This window comes from Sinohyriopsis cumingii, chromosome 8, assembly GCF_028554795.1.
Source record: "Sinohyriopsis cumingii isolate HCF-2022 chromosome 8, ASM2855479v2, whole genome shotgun sequence".
Classification (NCBI taxonomy): domain Eukaryota; kingdom Metazoa; phylum Mollusca; class Bivalvia; order Unionida; family Unionidae; genus Sinohyriopsis; species Sinohyriopsis cumingii.
This window is the reverse complement of record NC_142968.1, coordinates 77,589,245-77,606,454: the sequence shown is the minus strand read 5'-3', so window position 1 is coordinate 77,606,454 and position 17,210 is coordinate 77,589,245.

The window sequence follows — 17,210 nt, the reverse complement described above, 5'->3', positions numbered from 1 at the left end:
GTTAGGGCAGAAAACTATAAGGAACTAGTAGAAGACATGTTGATGAAGTATAAGAAACTTGGCTGCAATATGTCTCTAAAGATTCACTTCCTTCATTCCCATTTGGATTTCTTTCCTAGCAACTGTGGTATTGTTAGTGATGAACACGGCGAACGTTTTCATCAAGATATCGCAACAATGGAACAAAGATACCAGGGAAAATGGTCCACTACAATGCTGGCTGACTACTGCTGGACACTCCTCAGAGATGCTCCCGAACAGCTGTACAAGAGACAGGCGAAGAAATCTAAGATGTAGTCAATGACTTGATTTTTTATAGGTAGGCTATTACAGTTGACCTTTTACTATTGGAATGCATTTCGTTATGTAAACATTAATTTCTTGCAGATTACAAAAAAACTAGAGCCAATTTTGCAATTTGACTGTCATATTCGTGTTCAGCACATAAAAATTGATAAGAATTGACTAATTTTATTTCAGTAACATGACTTTTGTAAAAATTTGTTGTCCAGTGTAACCATACCGATACAGGATCGTTTTTACTTATTTCGTTGATAAAATCAAACATATCTGAGGGGTAAAATCTAACAGTTCGATCACGTGGAAATATTGTTACTGCGCTGGTCCATGCATTTGCGTTATGATCAATAATATTTATTGAAGCTCCTTTCGATTTATATTTCGATATGTACAGTACCTCTCCCGTTATTGTTGATACTGCTATTGGGAATTTTAATATTTTTCCTAGTTCAGCAACATCTTTTATTGTAGCACCGGTATCCTTAACTGAATCAGCCCACGAGTTTTTTTTTTTTACGTCTTAAATCAGTTAATCCATTTCCACGCATCGCGTTTGTAAAGTGTTCTATTACTCGTTCGGCTACACAATTTAACCTTGAAAATTTCATGGGTGCCAGTTTATCAACGTTGGTTTTTTTATTTATCTCATAAATTCCATAAATAACCGCTGTTACAGGATACGCTCGCTCATAATACGGTTTGTCAACACCCGTCAATAGACCCGGTCTGGAATTTTTACTTAATATGACAGTTTTATTATTACCAAGGACAGGATCATATTTGTCACGGATAATCCAACTACCTGTTTCTGTTAATACAATAAATTTTACTTTGAGGAAATATTTTTGATTGCCCTCGTATTCAGTGATGTAGTTAATGATAGTAGCCGCTCGCTTGTCATTCATTGTGGCGTCCTTGACAGTATTGCGAATAATCTTGAACGTTGACCATGTGTGAGATGCACCATCTGTGTAAAATTCCTTCTTGGCGTCGTGAATTTTCGAGATCAGACTTTTATTTTTCGGATCAACCAGATCTCGTACTGGTAAGTCAGAAGATAATCTGTCGAGGTTGAATTTATACTTAACAGGCCTAGCTTGGGATAATTTCTCAAACTCGTTCATATAATTAAAACAAATATTTAAATAAAAAATATTATATATACAATGTCTCAATGCAGATGGTTGATGATAGGTTCATTAAATCGATGCAATAAATCCTGTAGAGGCGAATTTTGTTGGATGCACTTACAGGGCATACGGCGAGGAAGTCTAGGACCAATACCGTGTCTGCGGTGTGGTGTTGGAGTGCGAGGCAAAACAAAATTATGTGGAAAGTGCGGGGGAAAACGGTTCAGAGAGCTTAAAAGATATTATGACAAAAAAAATAATAATGGTGAAAACGCTATAAAATCCGTGGAGGATTATAGATCAAGATTTCAGACAAACAATGATTTAAACAAATATTATTATAATGGAGCAAAATATATTTGTCCCACATCCTGTCGTAACAAATTACGAATCAGATCGTAATGGTGTCATCAGAAATTGCAGGTTGAAGAGACCAGTTGGTCATATTAATAATCATGGTTATCTAATGTTCACATACGATGGAGGAAAGAAACATTATCTATGTCATAGATTTACGTACGAGTGTTTCTTCGGAGTGATCAATGACGGTCTTGTGATCGATCACATTGACGGGAACACTCAAAACAATAATTTATCCAATTTACAAGCTATCTCACAGAGCGAGAATAATATACGTGGTAATACTGGAAGATGTAAGACAGTTTCTAGAAGGGCGGTAAATTCCACAAACACAGAAACTGGCAAAGTAATAATATTTCGTTCGATGTGTGCTGCTGCGAAATATTTTGATATTCACTCACATTCAGTACAAAAAGTAGCAGAAAATATATATAAAACCGCTTTCTCAAAGAAATATAAACAAAAAAAATCATCTTTCAGTATCAATAATTATCATCAACCACCTTGAATTAATTTTTTTAATTTATGTCACAGTATTTCCTCCATACACTACTGAATTTTTGATTATATAAGGGGGAGATTACTTTGTAATATATAGTTTTCTTCGTAGATTTTTGATTTTTTATGATCGTAATTGGTCAGTTTAACTAATTACGTCGTAATTAATTACTCGTAGAAGCATATTTATGGTTTTTAAATATTTCCCATCATACAACATTACGAGAAATCAGGGCAATTTTACAACCGCTGTTATTGATCCGCAGGTAGCTGTATACAATCAGCTTAGAAACCGTTGTTATGGTGTACAGGTGTATTTCACAATCCGTTATTGATTTCGCAGGTATTTGCAGTCTGCATAATACAGATATATTCAGAAACCGCTGTTATAATTCAGAAACCGTTATTTGAATGCAGGAGTAGTTATTTAAATGTAGAAATTATTATTATTCAGAAACCGCTATTTTAGTGTAAATATATTTGAAATTAGTTCCTTAGTTATATATTAACTTTCGAAACATATGTTTCTAACAAGATTTGATAGCTCAATCAGTATCGTATTGGACTGTGACGCTCGCGGTCCAGGATCGAATCCCATGACTGACAATTGGTCGGGTGGTTACGCATATTAGCGATTTTTATAATTGGGGCACCGCCAGCCCCTCTCCGCTGTCAGAACACCAAACTATCATGTCAAACGTGGTAGATACATGTTTTTGTATTTCCCACGGGTGATTATTTGGTGGGTGGGTGCTCTGTTGAGCGGAGAAAATGGCCTCATTTCATTCATTACATCTCATTTCATTCATTCATTCATTACATCTCATTATATATATTTCATTTCATTACATCTCATTACATACTTAATGAACCTGCTAAAAGACTCGAATAGAGGTTCCATTTCATAATATATGTTTGTGTCGTCATTCATTGCATACTTAAACCTGCTAAAAGACTCGAATAGAGGTTCCATTTCATAATATATGTTTGTGTCGTCATTCATTGCATAATCTGAGCTCGCTAAAGACTCGATAGGGGCTCTTCATTCATTAAATGTTCTGTGTGCCTGGTGAACTTGGTAGAATGCGATGGCAATCTGCGAGTTCTTGGCTGTACTGTCCTTGAAACATCCCGACGAACTCGCTAAAGACTCGATAGGGGTTCTGTAGGGATAATTTTTTTTTATTTTAAAGATTTATATATTATATAATGAACCATGAAAATATCAATGACATTATTTCTGCTATCAAAAAACTAGAAGAAAACAGAATTAATATATCTGATGAACTAAATCCTGAAAAAATATCTGATTTTGAAACGTTAGAAGAGCTTAAGAACGAAAATAAGTACGTTCTATCATCTCAATATAAGTTCATAAAGCGGATTCAGGCAGCTATGTTTCAGTCACTGGCTATGGTGAGCGATGATCAAGTAAATAAATTTGTTCCTCTTTCTGTCGCAGTAGAAAAGGTCAGATCGGGATTATCCAGCGAGTATCAAACGAAAAAGACAATCAGTACCCGCATAAGATACTTAAGAAAAATTATGTCAGCGGGTAATGACCAAAGCAACTCTGTCTGAATTAATTATTTATTTATTCTGGGATTATATTTATTCTGAAATATTTTATTTATTCTGAATTATTATTTATTTATTCTGAATTATTTTATTTATTCTGAATTATTATGTTTATTCTGAAATTGATGGGCTGGTTGGTACTCAGAATCATGCAAACCAATCAATTTTGTAATTTTGATGGGTTAGTTAGTAGTCAGAATTATGTGAAATGATCAAATTTGCAATTTTGATGGGTTAGTTGGTAGTCAGAATTATGTGAAATGATCAAATTTGCAATTTTGATGGGTTAGTTGGTAGTAAGAATTATTATTTATTTTATTTTTTCTGAATTATTTTATTTATTCTGAATTATTGTTTATTTTTTCTGAATTATTATTATTTATTCTGAATTATTATGTTTATTCTGAAATTGATGGGTTAGTTGGTACTCAGATTTATGTAAAATGATCAAATTTGCAATTTTAATGGGTTAGTTGGTAGTCAGATTTATGTAAAATGATCAATTTCGTAATTTTGTTGGGTTAGTTGGTAGTCAGAATCATGCAAACCAATCAATTTTGTAATTTTGATGGGTTAGTTGGTACTCAGATTTATGTAAAATGATCAAATTTGCAATTTTGATGGGTTAGTTGTTACTCAGATTTATTATATTTCTTCTGAATTATTATTATTTATTCTGAATTATTATTTATTTTTTCTGAATTATTATTTGTTCTGAATTATTATGTTTATTCTGAAATTGATGGGTTAGTTGGTACTCAGAATCATGCAAATCAATCAATTTTGTAATTTTGATGGGTTAGTTGATACTCAGATTTATTATATTTCTTCTGAATTATTATTATTTATTCTGAATTATTATTTATTTATTCTGAGATTGATGGGCTAGTTGGTACTCAGAATCATGCAAACCAATCAATTTCGTAATTTTGATGGGTTAGTTGGTACTCAGATTTATGTAAAATGATCAAATTTGGGTTAGTTGGTACTCAGATTTATTATTTATTTTATTTTCTGAATTATCCATGGATGGGGGTGTGGGCTTGATTCTCTAATTGATTTCAATTGAATAAAATATCAAAACCAGTAAAAATTACAAAAAAATCAGTAAAATTAGCTCAAATATCAGTAAAATTAGCTCAAATATAAGTAAAATTATCTCAAAAAATATGTAATTTTTACCGATTTACTGGTTTTGATATTTTATTCAATTGAAATCAATTAGAGAATCAAGCAACTTACCCCTACGATCTAATGGACAAAATCACCCAAAATGGGTAAAATACCCATCAAAAACACGAAATTTGTTCATTTTTCACTGAAATTGAGAAGAAAAAAAAAATATTTCTGATAAAATATTTCTAATAAAATAAAAATAAAATAAAATAAAATAAAATATTTCTTAATCCGCTCCTTATTTTATTAATTCTGGAATATTATTTTTTTAAGTTGATCGACTTTAATGCAGGAATGTACATAATTTAGAATCTGATCTCTGCTACAAATGATCTCGATAATACGTTTTTGACGGAGCTCATCTAACTGTTCTTGTGTTAAGAAGAAATCCTCACTTCCGTATTCATCAATAACTAAATTAACGTTAAATTGCTCCATGTTTTGTGAAAACGCTGTTCTGATGGCGTTTTCAAGTACTTCTTTGTCGTGTATAAAAACCCTCACGTGCTGGTACATTATATAATATTTACTTGATTAATTAAGATTTCACATACAGATTTATCACAAGTTCTTCTCCACGTACGTCAATTAAGCGATTAAGGTGGTCTGTGAGCTTAAAATTTATTCGTGTTAACATATTATTGTGACACCGCAGATAAACAGGATTAGTTGGTTCTTGCACGATTAAACTTCCGGGGGAAACTTGTGGTGTAAATGTATATAAAATATATCCTTGTTGAGCCTGATTTGATCTTCCGAGATCTATTTGATAGCTGCCATCGACTACGTCACAAACCAGATTGACCACGATCGTGCTGGTTATATTAACGATTTCCGGAGATACGTGTCTGCCGCCGCCCTGTGGATCATTATTATATCTTAAAACAGTTGGAGGTGGTATTAGTTTTTTCCACACATCAAGTATTTTAGGGAAGTTTTCGTTGATAAGATCGTTTAATAATTTTACTAGTTCTCCAGCATCAATCCCCGGTATTACAAATGTTGGTAATTGTTGTTCAGTTATTTTGTAATGATTGAGAAACCATGGTTTAGCTTTATAATTATCAATATTTTCATCACCGTATCTAACCATGTTCACAATGATACTTTTATTAACGTATCTAAGATCTGATATGACCTGATTTAGATGTTATATCGTCTCAATGATTTTTTGTTTTACGTCATCGCTGTAGCTATCAGAAAAGAAATTTCGTAGTTTGTTGATTGATTGTTTAAATTCAAAATTAACAGGATCAGAATATGATTTAATAAATTCTTCATCAACGAGTGGAGATAATCTAACACTTCCATCAAGAGTACGTACATTTTCTATTATTTCAGGAAGGTTTTCACCATCAGGAGCCCTTATAAAAATGGAAATACTACCGGCCCTCCGGCTCCATGGATATTTACCTCTATATTCAGGAGTTGTTATAAATTTCCTTTCATCTGTAATAAAATCAGCCCGAGTTGGTTCAGGTGGTATCGGTGTTATCGGTGGTGATATTTCAGGCCAACCTAGTACGGATCTTATCGTGGATTGATAAATATCAACGACGTAATCGGGAGAATGTATCTCAACCGTCGAGGATAGCGTCGGTTCATGAACGTTAATTGATATTTTTGCTTCTTTTCCGGTTATTGATTTTATTCTACGTTGAAATTCCTCAGTGATATCTTCAATCTCATAACTACCAGTGGGTATTCCAACATCTATCCAGTCAGGAGAACCATCTGGTTTGTTCTTGTTAGCAAATACGAGCGAATTATTTGCTGGTGTACCATGAAATGATTTTGATCTGGTATTTGGTCAGCTGTAATATACCCGTAAGTGAGCTAACGCTATTTCTTTTACTGGAATTGCAGTAGGAAAATTAATACTAAATTCAGGATTAGATGAACTTACCGAGATCATCGTTATCTTTGGCGGAGTTATGTTAGTCACGATCTGCTGCAGTAATTCTGTCATTATTAATAATTGTATCTTTAATACCGATACCTTCGTCGTATATTTTAGTCATCATTGAAAACTCGAAATCAGATATAATTCCATCTCTGAGACTCGCTGATAACAACGAGGATAATTTCGAGTATGCTACCGTCGCTGTGTGTAATTTTATTATGTAATCGGATAATTTTTCGTTCGTGCAAGTACATATTTTTTTGCGATGATATTGAGCACACCTGCAATCGTTGTTGCCGCTGAAATACAAATAGTTACAGCTACTGGTTCCATCATTGTCACCGCTGATAATATAACACCCGTTCCAGCAACAGCAGCGGATACTGAATAAACAATCACATCAACGATAACTAATCGTCGTCGATATTTTTTTACTTTTACTGTATATTGTTCGACTTGATCTTTCAACGCCGCCTGCCATTCACGCGCTTGATTGTACCTGTATTGTGCACCATCCATATATTTTTATGCAGTAACCAATTGAGGTGTTTCAGCTACAAATTCCAAACACCACCAGTAAGATGTTGCGGTTAATTTCTTATCAACTGCTTCCAGGATAAATATTTCTTCGGTTCCGCTATTTAAAATAATAGATACAACCCCGGAAAACCTGTCGGTGGAATGACGCCATGGAAATGTTGTGAAGATCTCAAATCGCGCAGCACTGAACACGGACAACCTGTACACGCCAGTGACTGTTGCGGTATATTTGATAGTTTTATTTTGCTGCGACCACGTTGCAAATCCCGATGATACCGTGCACACGATGTTTGTGATATGTCCGGGAGTTATTCCAGCTGAAATTTTAATTAAACTGGTTTTGTTAACGATCTCAGGAATCCCCGCTACGATGTTTTGCTGTGTTTGTTTAATCGTGTCTTGGTTAGTTTTGATATCAACGAGTTTCATGTCAATGGCATGCGGAGTGCCGAAGAATTTATCTATAGATTCGTCGGTTTTTTGAAAATTTCTTCAAAATCTTCCAAAAGCGCCTACGTGAACATCATACTCGGCCAGAAGCGTGGATAGTTTTCCATCCACGTTGTCGACGTATTTTTTTGTTGCTGCGTCTTCGTCGGATGTTGGATCTCTTAAAACTACTATTTTATTTCCGTTCATACCGAGTTCACCCGTCATTGTGTCGCCTGTGTTTCTCACACGATTAGCAACGCTTCTTGTAATTTCATCTCTGATGGTTGCAAACGATATACCTGAATCCCTGATTCTGCCGCCGTCAGTAAACACAGGAATATTATCTGTAACTGCACCGAGTACTCGTCGAACTATATCATTCCATCTGATATTGCTCGTTTTTAGTTTACCATATCGATCTTGAAAAATAACAACCTCATCTGGGTCAACTCCAGCCAGGTTCATAATATCAGCGAGGTCATCCTTAGTCGCGTACTTCGACCGATCAACATCGCCGGATGTTCTCTTAACACGTGAAGAAGATCTTCCGTAAATATCAACCATTATAATAAGACCTGTTGTTTAAAACGCTTTACGCGAAACGAATCGGTTGCTCGTATAATCATGCACGACTTTATGTGGTGGTTTGGATGATTTTGATATAGCGTCGAGTACATTAATTACTTCACGGCCACATATTGGCGGATCTGTCATTGTTTGTGTGGGTAGCGTTGAATACCAAACTTTGGAACCTCTGGTTCTTGCGTGGAGTGGTGCGACATACTTGATAAATTCAGCAGGTGGAGCTAACCCGTATGAATCAAAATAAACAATTCCACGTGGACCAACCGCGTATGATACCCAATGAGTACCGGGTCCAGAACGTTCGTCTAGATTAATAATACCCGTTTCGAGTTTATTCGGTTGTTTTGGTAATTGATCTCGCATAAAAACACCTCTAAAGGCTTTTATTTTTAATTTTTTAGCGGCATCAAGTAAATCAAAATTTGATGTTGGAGTATCTAACGTGGAAGCCTCAGACCTCTTCCCCAGCGAGATCCAGGTAATCTTAGACCGCGTCCCTTTTTTTTGTATCCACTTCCAGTTGCTTTCTTTAGAGCCATTCCAGCAGCTGTTCCAACAGCATCTAACGCGGCTGCTTTTGCTACGGCTGGAGCAGCAGCAGCTATTAATGCTGGTATAGCCGCAAGAAGTGGAAATATACCACCCGTTTTAACCATGTCTTTGATGGCGCTCGGGGAAAGATGAAATTGAACTCCAGTTTTTGATTCTAAGGCTTTATTGAAATGTTTAATCTGATTATTTGTCAACGATAATTTGTTTGGACCACCACTAATCTGATCTCGTTTTAGTGATATTTTAGTTCCACATTTGTTGGCGGTTTTTGATTGAAGCTTTTTTACCTGACCAGGAGTCAGAGTAACATTAACATGACCATACAACATTTTTATATAAAATACATTTTTCTAAATAACATGATTAAATATTTTCCACTGGTGCATCAACGACTCTCATTCGACCACTACCACCTTCAAGTAACATGGCTTTATCGCTAAGTATGACCGCGATTGCTCTGTAGAAGGCACCAGCACCTGGTGGGTTAGTAACACGAGCTCGAAAGTGTATATCAACGACAGATTGTTTGGATAAATCAAGATGTTCCAATGAAAAATAATAAATCAGATATAGACCTGTAAAATCTACTTGTGATATTTGCAAACCAGTATCTATATTTTGATCACGTCCCATGAATGACATTAAACGATGATATGCACGCGCTACATGATTTTGATCAAAATTTAACAATATATCTTCAGCTGGTTCTTGATGTCCATTTATCCGTAAGAAAACTTCATTAACTCCAAGGTTGTCAAATATCATATGTGAACGTTCTTGATTATTCGTCCGGTCATTATTTTTGCAGCGCAATAAAAATATGTCGTGGTGAAGAAACACCCTGTTGTGATGCTATATGCCATGTAAATAAACCATTAACATTACTTTGAATAGCATCTGTGGTTACTGTTAACCATGATAGCAATGATTTACCGCCTTGATCCATAAAAGAGAGTAATTTTTGTTCCTCAGTAATTGATGGTGTCATTACTGGCATCCACAATGAAAGTTTTGTTATATTTACTTTACTATCAGCAACACCAGCACCTCGCCAGATTGCATCATTATCATCACCTTTTCTTATGAGCACAATTGTGTGTTTAGCTCCAAAGATGACCTTTCTAACATTTCTGCAAAATCCAAAGATGTGAGATAATGGAATTGCACATGAAAAATTTCTACTATCTCCCAACAGCGCTGCTCGGCGCATTGCAAATCCTAGGTTGTAAGTCGCATTAACATTTTTTATAATATCAAAAGCAGCACCTGGTCTGTCTGCGTGTTCAAAATCAGCTGGTTGTGGATCAGATGCAGGATCTCGAGGTGTCAGTAATTTAGTATACTGAACATGATCAGCGTTGTTGGTAATATCCTTAGCAAACATCATTGTTGGACCGGCCGATCTTGTAAAGTCGTCAGAATATCTCGCTAGACCAATTATTGTTGTGGCAACATCAACATCTTTCTGAATTGATTCAATATTTTTTCCATCAATCATGTATGTGGCACTATCAAACAACGCCATAATCCCGTTGTTGACAACACCAACACGCAAATTGATATCATATGGCGTATTAGCTACAACATTCGTTACAAGTCTACCTTCTACCTCAATAAACGCCTCAGCGGGCAAGAAATATCTACTTGTATCATGAACCTGTAATTCGATTCTCCCCTACTGATTTGGTTGTCTTGCGTCATAAGAATAAAACTGATAATCACGTATAGATTCATACTTAAGGACAGGTGCCTCCATATCAAATGCTGGGTCTGATTCACGCTTGAACATTTTTATTATAGTTACCATTTTTCAAATGATGATCATCGTCGACGAAGACCGCTTCCTGCTATTAAATTTGCTGTTATATTTTTTTCTGCTTCAGATATCGCCGCTAGTTTTTGATTTGCAGCCTGATTTATTATTTTACTTACGTCTGCTGGCATCACCTCAGTACTTGGTAATTTTACTGGTGGTTGTGATTTTCGTCGCAATAATCGTGCTAGTCTATCTTTGATTGCCGAGAATGCCTTACCAGCAACATTGACAATTGCTCCAGGAGCTTTATCACGAACAATATCAATAGCTTTCATCGATAATTGTTTTGCAACAGGTATTGCTTTTGGAGCTATCCTTGTAAATAATCCCTGAATAACATCACCAAGTCCATCTCCGTAAGTAGCTCTGTAGATTGGTAATCGTGAGTTTACCGCTCTGACCTGCATGGGTTTACGATGATTATTATGTATGATCATCTTATTTTTATTTACTATTTATTTAACAACTAGTCATCAGCAAGTTCATCGATAAGTTCTCGGTAAACGCCGATATCCATGATACCACCTTGAAATAATCGCCGACAAATATCAGATGCTTCATTAATTATTTCTGGTGAATTATTTCCGGCACGTTTTCCTCCTATGAGAACCTCTAACCGTGACACATCATTAATGATATTATCAGGACAAATAAAATTATTTCCCAGACCACTGCCAGTAGCTCCTTCGTCTGATTTCTTAGATGGTGTCACTCCAAAAATTTCTTTAATTTTCGACATCATCGGCGAATAAGAAGATTGTTTTTGTTCTGTTTGTTGCAGAGGTGTAGGAAGCTGAAGCTGGGAGAGTTCTTCTTGTTTCTCTCTCTCTCTATATATATATATAAAGTGTGTTTACTTCTTTATAAAGAGCTTTATATTTCGAATCATCCTCTCTAGCTTGTTTTTTGTTGTAATATACGCGATATATATATTTAATAAGTTTATCATCATTTATTTTTTCATGACGGGGGTTTAAAATACTAGATTTATTAAATATGCTATTTAATATTACCTCGGGTAATTGTTCTTCTTTAGTATTTCTAATTTCTTCAACAACTCCTTCTCTAAATTTTGAAATCAATTCCACGTTTACTCCTACTGGTTCGGGTTCATGTGCATGCTCTTTTTGCACGTCGGCGACTTCAGTACGAAGTTTTCCAATTTCTTCAAGTATTCCCTCACCAAGAGGTGGAGGTTGAGCCGCAGCTATTTCCCTGGCTATGCCAGGTGGAAGATCTCGTAAAATCTTCTTTGTTTGTTTAGTTCTTCTTGCTATTTTTTCGGTTTGTTCTGCTGTTTCTTTTGATACCGGACGAAGATCCTCTTTGATGACTGTTGTAACTTTCTCAGTAGCTGCAGTGATGGGCTTAAACAGTTTTTTAGTGTCTTCTTCGTACTCAACTTGTGCTTCTAATCGTTCTCGTGCTATTCTTGCAGTATGAGATTCTGGATGTACCATTATTTTTAATATAACAATTTTTTAATTAATAGCAGCAGAGAGGGCGCCTACCAACGTTGGTCGTCCAGTAATTAAACAAAAAAAAAAATAAATAAATACGTAGAGTACTTTATTTTTCAGCTACCTTTTCGAACTAAGGTTTTATTGATGGGGTTGGTTTCAACAAAAAATAAAATCATCTCAATGAAACGTTTATTTGTAAAAATCTGGACCTTTCTACAGATTTTATTTTTTTTGTTTGTTTTATTTGTTTGTCGGAATCATATGGTCTGTTCGCCCTCTCTGCTGCTAAACATGATGCTAATCATGCTCATAACCACAAGAGAACATTGGATTCAGTATTACTTTGTTGAAACAGACGACACGATCGACTGCCTTTATTTTTTCGATTGGAAGTAAACATTGAAACAAGGGAGACAAATGTTACTATATTCATCACCAGTCATAACTAAACACTATTCTGGACAAAATCAAATACAGTAATCAAAATTACATTACATCAAATGCGATTAACACAACATTACAATACAACGAACAACTGAAAGTACCAAATAATTTCTTTACAATAGATTTTAGATTTCTATCAAATATGGCATATCTCACTGCCGATTAAAAATTTATAAATATGTACTCCGATTACGGTGCATATAAACACCGGAACGCACCGAACCCCGGAATGCAGTATAAACACCGGAACGCAATATCGTATATACCATAGCTGAAAATTGTGAAATTTTTAAAGAAAATAACATTTACTATTAATAGTGTCTAATACAATTGTTACATAATTATAATGCTTAATCTTTTACTAATAAATGCATAGTATGATTTGTTAAGAATGCCGGTATGAATGATCTAAATATAAAGATAGATGCAAAATTGCTTTGCAAATCATTTCCGTATTTATTTTGGAATTTACATCACAACAAAATTATTTGGCCCGAGATTCAGAGTAGTTACATTTTCCATACCGATTGTTCAACGATAATAAAATTCAGAAGAAAAAAGTACACACAGTATTACTATTATGACAGCTTTTCTTCAATACCCATGTGTATTCACTTCTTTGTCAATGGCATTATTTGCATATACTGGTAAAACATTACTCAACAAGGGCAACATCTCCACCTTTTATAAGATGGTTGACGTTTTAATGCTGTGTAGTTCCCGTTTCGCGGGTTTTACAAACGCACACACATGGCGTTGTGCAGATGCATATATTATTTTAGGATAAAAAATTTGTCCAATTTAAGTTATATATATATATATCTTGCAAAAGTGCTGTTTGAAGAAAAAAAACTTGATACAACTATCGCAAAGTTGTGCCGAATTGTCTTTCATGCTGGGATTAAATGACGTGCAGTACAAGTCCACGGTATTAGCGGATTAAATACGTATAACAGTGTTATGAAGTCCAATGATAACCAAAGGCTGCTGATTAAATAATCTCTATTCGTTAAATTATCATTTTCATTTTCAAAGTGAATATTTATCATTGATTCCCAGTAATATCTAAAAATCATTATGCAGTTTAATACATAATAGAAATCTGAAGTATATTTTTTATGGTTAAGGCAGAAAATGCTTAAAAAACTCATCTGAAATCTGCCTTGACATTTTCATTATTGGATGGGGTTTCTGCAGGTATTCCATGTAATTAGGCAGAAATAAAGATTCCGCCTAGTAACAGTAATTTCAAGCAATATTCCACCCTGAATCTGCCTAAAAGTGATAATAAGGGGAATCTAGGCTAAATAAGTGGAATAAACAGATTCCACCTAGTAGACGGAATAAACCAATTCCACCTAGTAGGTGGAATAAACTAATTCCACCTAGTAGGCGGAATAAAATTAAGTGAAATCTGCTTTAAAATTCCACCTGGAACCTGGTTTAACTCAGGGCGGAAGTTTTAGTACAGGTGTAGAAGGTGCAAACTATGACCTGCATAGACACAAGTCATATACACAGCAATAGTACAGGAAGTGAGTGAGGAGTTCCAGTCACCTTCCAGTAATTTTGGCAATTTAGATCAAACAGTTAAAATTGTGATTTCTAATGTTTTCCTGTTCTGCAACCTATCTGAAGACGCATTAAAATTCCTGTTTTTTTTCTCTTCTTTATTTATGATCAAGTTTTGCAAACTTAAAGGATTGTTCCTGGTAGTGTAAAACCATTTTTATTGTAATTTTACTAAATTTAAAGAGTCCTAAGTACATGTATCCAGCATAAAAGAAAGTTGGACTTTTCCAGTACACCTAGAATAAAGTTCAAAAATATATGCTAAGAATTGGTGGGGGAGGGAGGCATAATGTATCATTATTTTGTACATCACATGGCATAGCTAAATATATTAAGGGGACAATGTTTTCTCTTTTAAATGTGTTGTTGCTGAAAATTTCACCCAGTATTGAACTCTGATAAATCTTGCTACTGGAACTTTATTTCTCTTGGCAAAATTTATATTATTATCCTTTCAATACGAAAACTTCTGCCCTGACTTTAACCAGATTCTAGGTGGAATTTTAAAGCAGATTTCACTTAAAGCCTAGATTCCACTTATTATAAATTTTAGGTGGGTTCAGGGCAGATTCTGGGTGGAAAACAGCCCAAAATATGCAAATTAGTCCATCTATTACTAGGTGGAATTTGTTTATTCCGCCCACTAAGCGGAATTAGTTTATTCTGCCTACTAGGTGGACTTTGTTTATTCCTTCTACTAGGCAGAATCTGTTTATTCTGCTTATTTAGCCTAGATTCTCCTTATTATCACTTTTAGGCAGATTCAGGGTGGAATACAGCCTGAAATATGCAAATTACTGTTACTAGGCGGAAGTTTTCGTACAGGTGGTTCTGTTAAAGGGAGAAACCAGAAAATAATGACAAATGGATGTTTGTAAGATAATATGGAAAAAGATCACTGTTCAGTGCTGCTTTAAAACAATAATTATATGCCTCTTCTGTTTGAATTTTGTTAAATTTTCTTGAGTAGACAGGTACTGCTCTCAGACTTGAAAATGAAAATGTACCAAGTAACCTACTTTATATATCTTTGCTGAGGATGACCATTTTAGTTGGATTATTCTTTTAATTTTTTGCATGACTATGAATGTAGCATAACTGGAAAAAGGCATTGTTCACAAGAATTTAGTGTAGTACTGCACAATACATCAGGTTGATTAATAATGCAGATGAAAATTCTTGATCCGCATGACTTCAGATTTTCAAAAGAACATTCAGTGAATGACATTTCTGTTTTGAAGAGATATCATTTTCAAGTTTGTAAGTAACAATATAGAGTGTCACCATTCAGATATTTTTATACTATGTTGTATTAACAATGCAGTGAAATATGAATATGAAAGTGATTTATTTGATACATTATTTAGCACCTGGACACTTAACACGAGTTCATATGTTTCGTTTAAACCATTATTTAGACCGACTGGAAATCTATCAATATGTGCTTTAGCCAAAATACTTTGTTTGCAGAGTAAACATTCTCCAGCAGTGAAAAGAAGCCATCTGTGATGCTTCAATTAATAACAAAGGATTTTAATTACCCTTCACATAATGCAGAGATGATCCTTGGCCCGAGTTATTCACTGCAAGTGAATGATAGTATAGTGACATGAAATACTGTATGTGACTGATAGTATAGTGACATGAAATACTGTATGTGACTGATAGTATAGTGACATGAAATATGGATAGCATTGTTTTGTTTTGAGATTACAAGCTTAAGAAATGTCAGCTTTCAGATATCAGAAATGGTCTTTTTAATAACTGAAAGATGACACTTCTTAAGTTGGCATTCTCAGAATTGAAGCCTTCTAAAATTTACTTTGTTCATGACTTCCAAGTTTAAAATGGATTAACAAGAGCACATAAATTAAATAAAGACAGTAGTATATCTGTGCAGGGAAAAAAGGTTGCTGTGGCCTATATTTCGTGTTTTAATGGCTTTGTTCAAGTTTCTGCACTTTGTTCATGACCATATTATCTATAACTCTACTGGTCATAGACCAAAATAACTTACTGAATGGCCTGTTGTCCATTGACCAACATCTATCCACCCATTAGCATACATTTGTTATTCCTACTCCACCTTAATGGCTTCGATGATTGCCTTGATACTTTACGCACACACATTCTTCCCGGATGCCCTATTTAGTCCTAAATGAATATTGTCCTGCTTAGATATTCAGCATGGTCATCATAGCTGCCATCCTGAAAATCTTGTTATTCACATTAAGATCGGTAAAAGACTTTATATCTCATTAGTCTTAAATGAAAATAGTACTGATCTAATATATAATGTCTGCCTCAGCAAAGCAGCCATCTTGAAAATATTGTTATCACTGATTTTTCAGAGCTGATACTTATATTGATCTGAGTTTTACATCTTGTGGTATTTTGTTGGTTATAAATGTAAAACTTTCCGCTTGGGCATCAATTATGACTACCATTCATTGTGATATCTAGTTGGTCCTAAATAAAAATAGTGTGTATCTAACCTCCAATATGGCCACCATGGCAGCCATCTTGAAAATTTTGTTATTGCTACTTCTTTAAAATGGAAAGTAATATTGACATGAGTTTTTGCCAGTTACTGTAGACATTTTATGATGTTCAGTTGGTCCTAATAAATGAAAATGCTGCTGCTCTGACATCCAATATAGCCATCTTGAAAGTCTTATTACACTACTCCATTGAAATGAATGGTCATCTGGGTTTTCAGCAGAAGACTTTATATGATGTCTTGCTGGTTCTAAATGAAACTGATGCTGATCTAACATCTGGTATAGTTTCGGAGATGATTTTAAAAAATGGGTCCATATCGAAGAAATTCAGGTCAGGAGAAAAAGCAAAATTATGTTTTA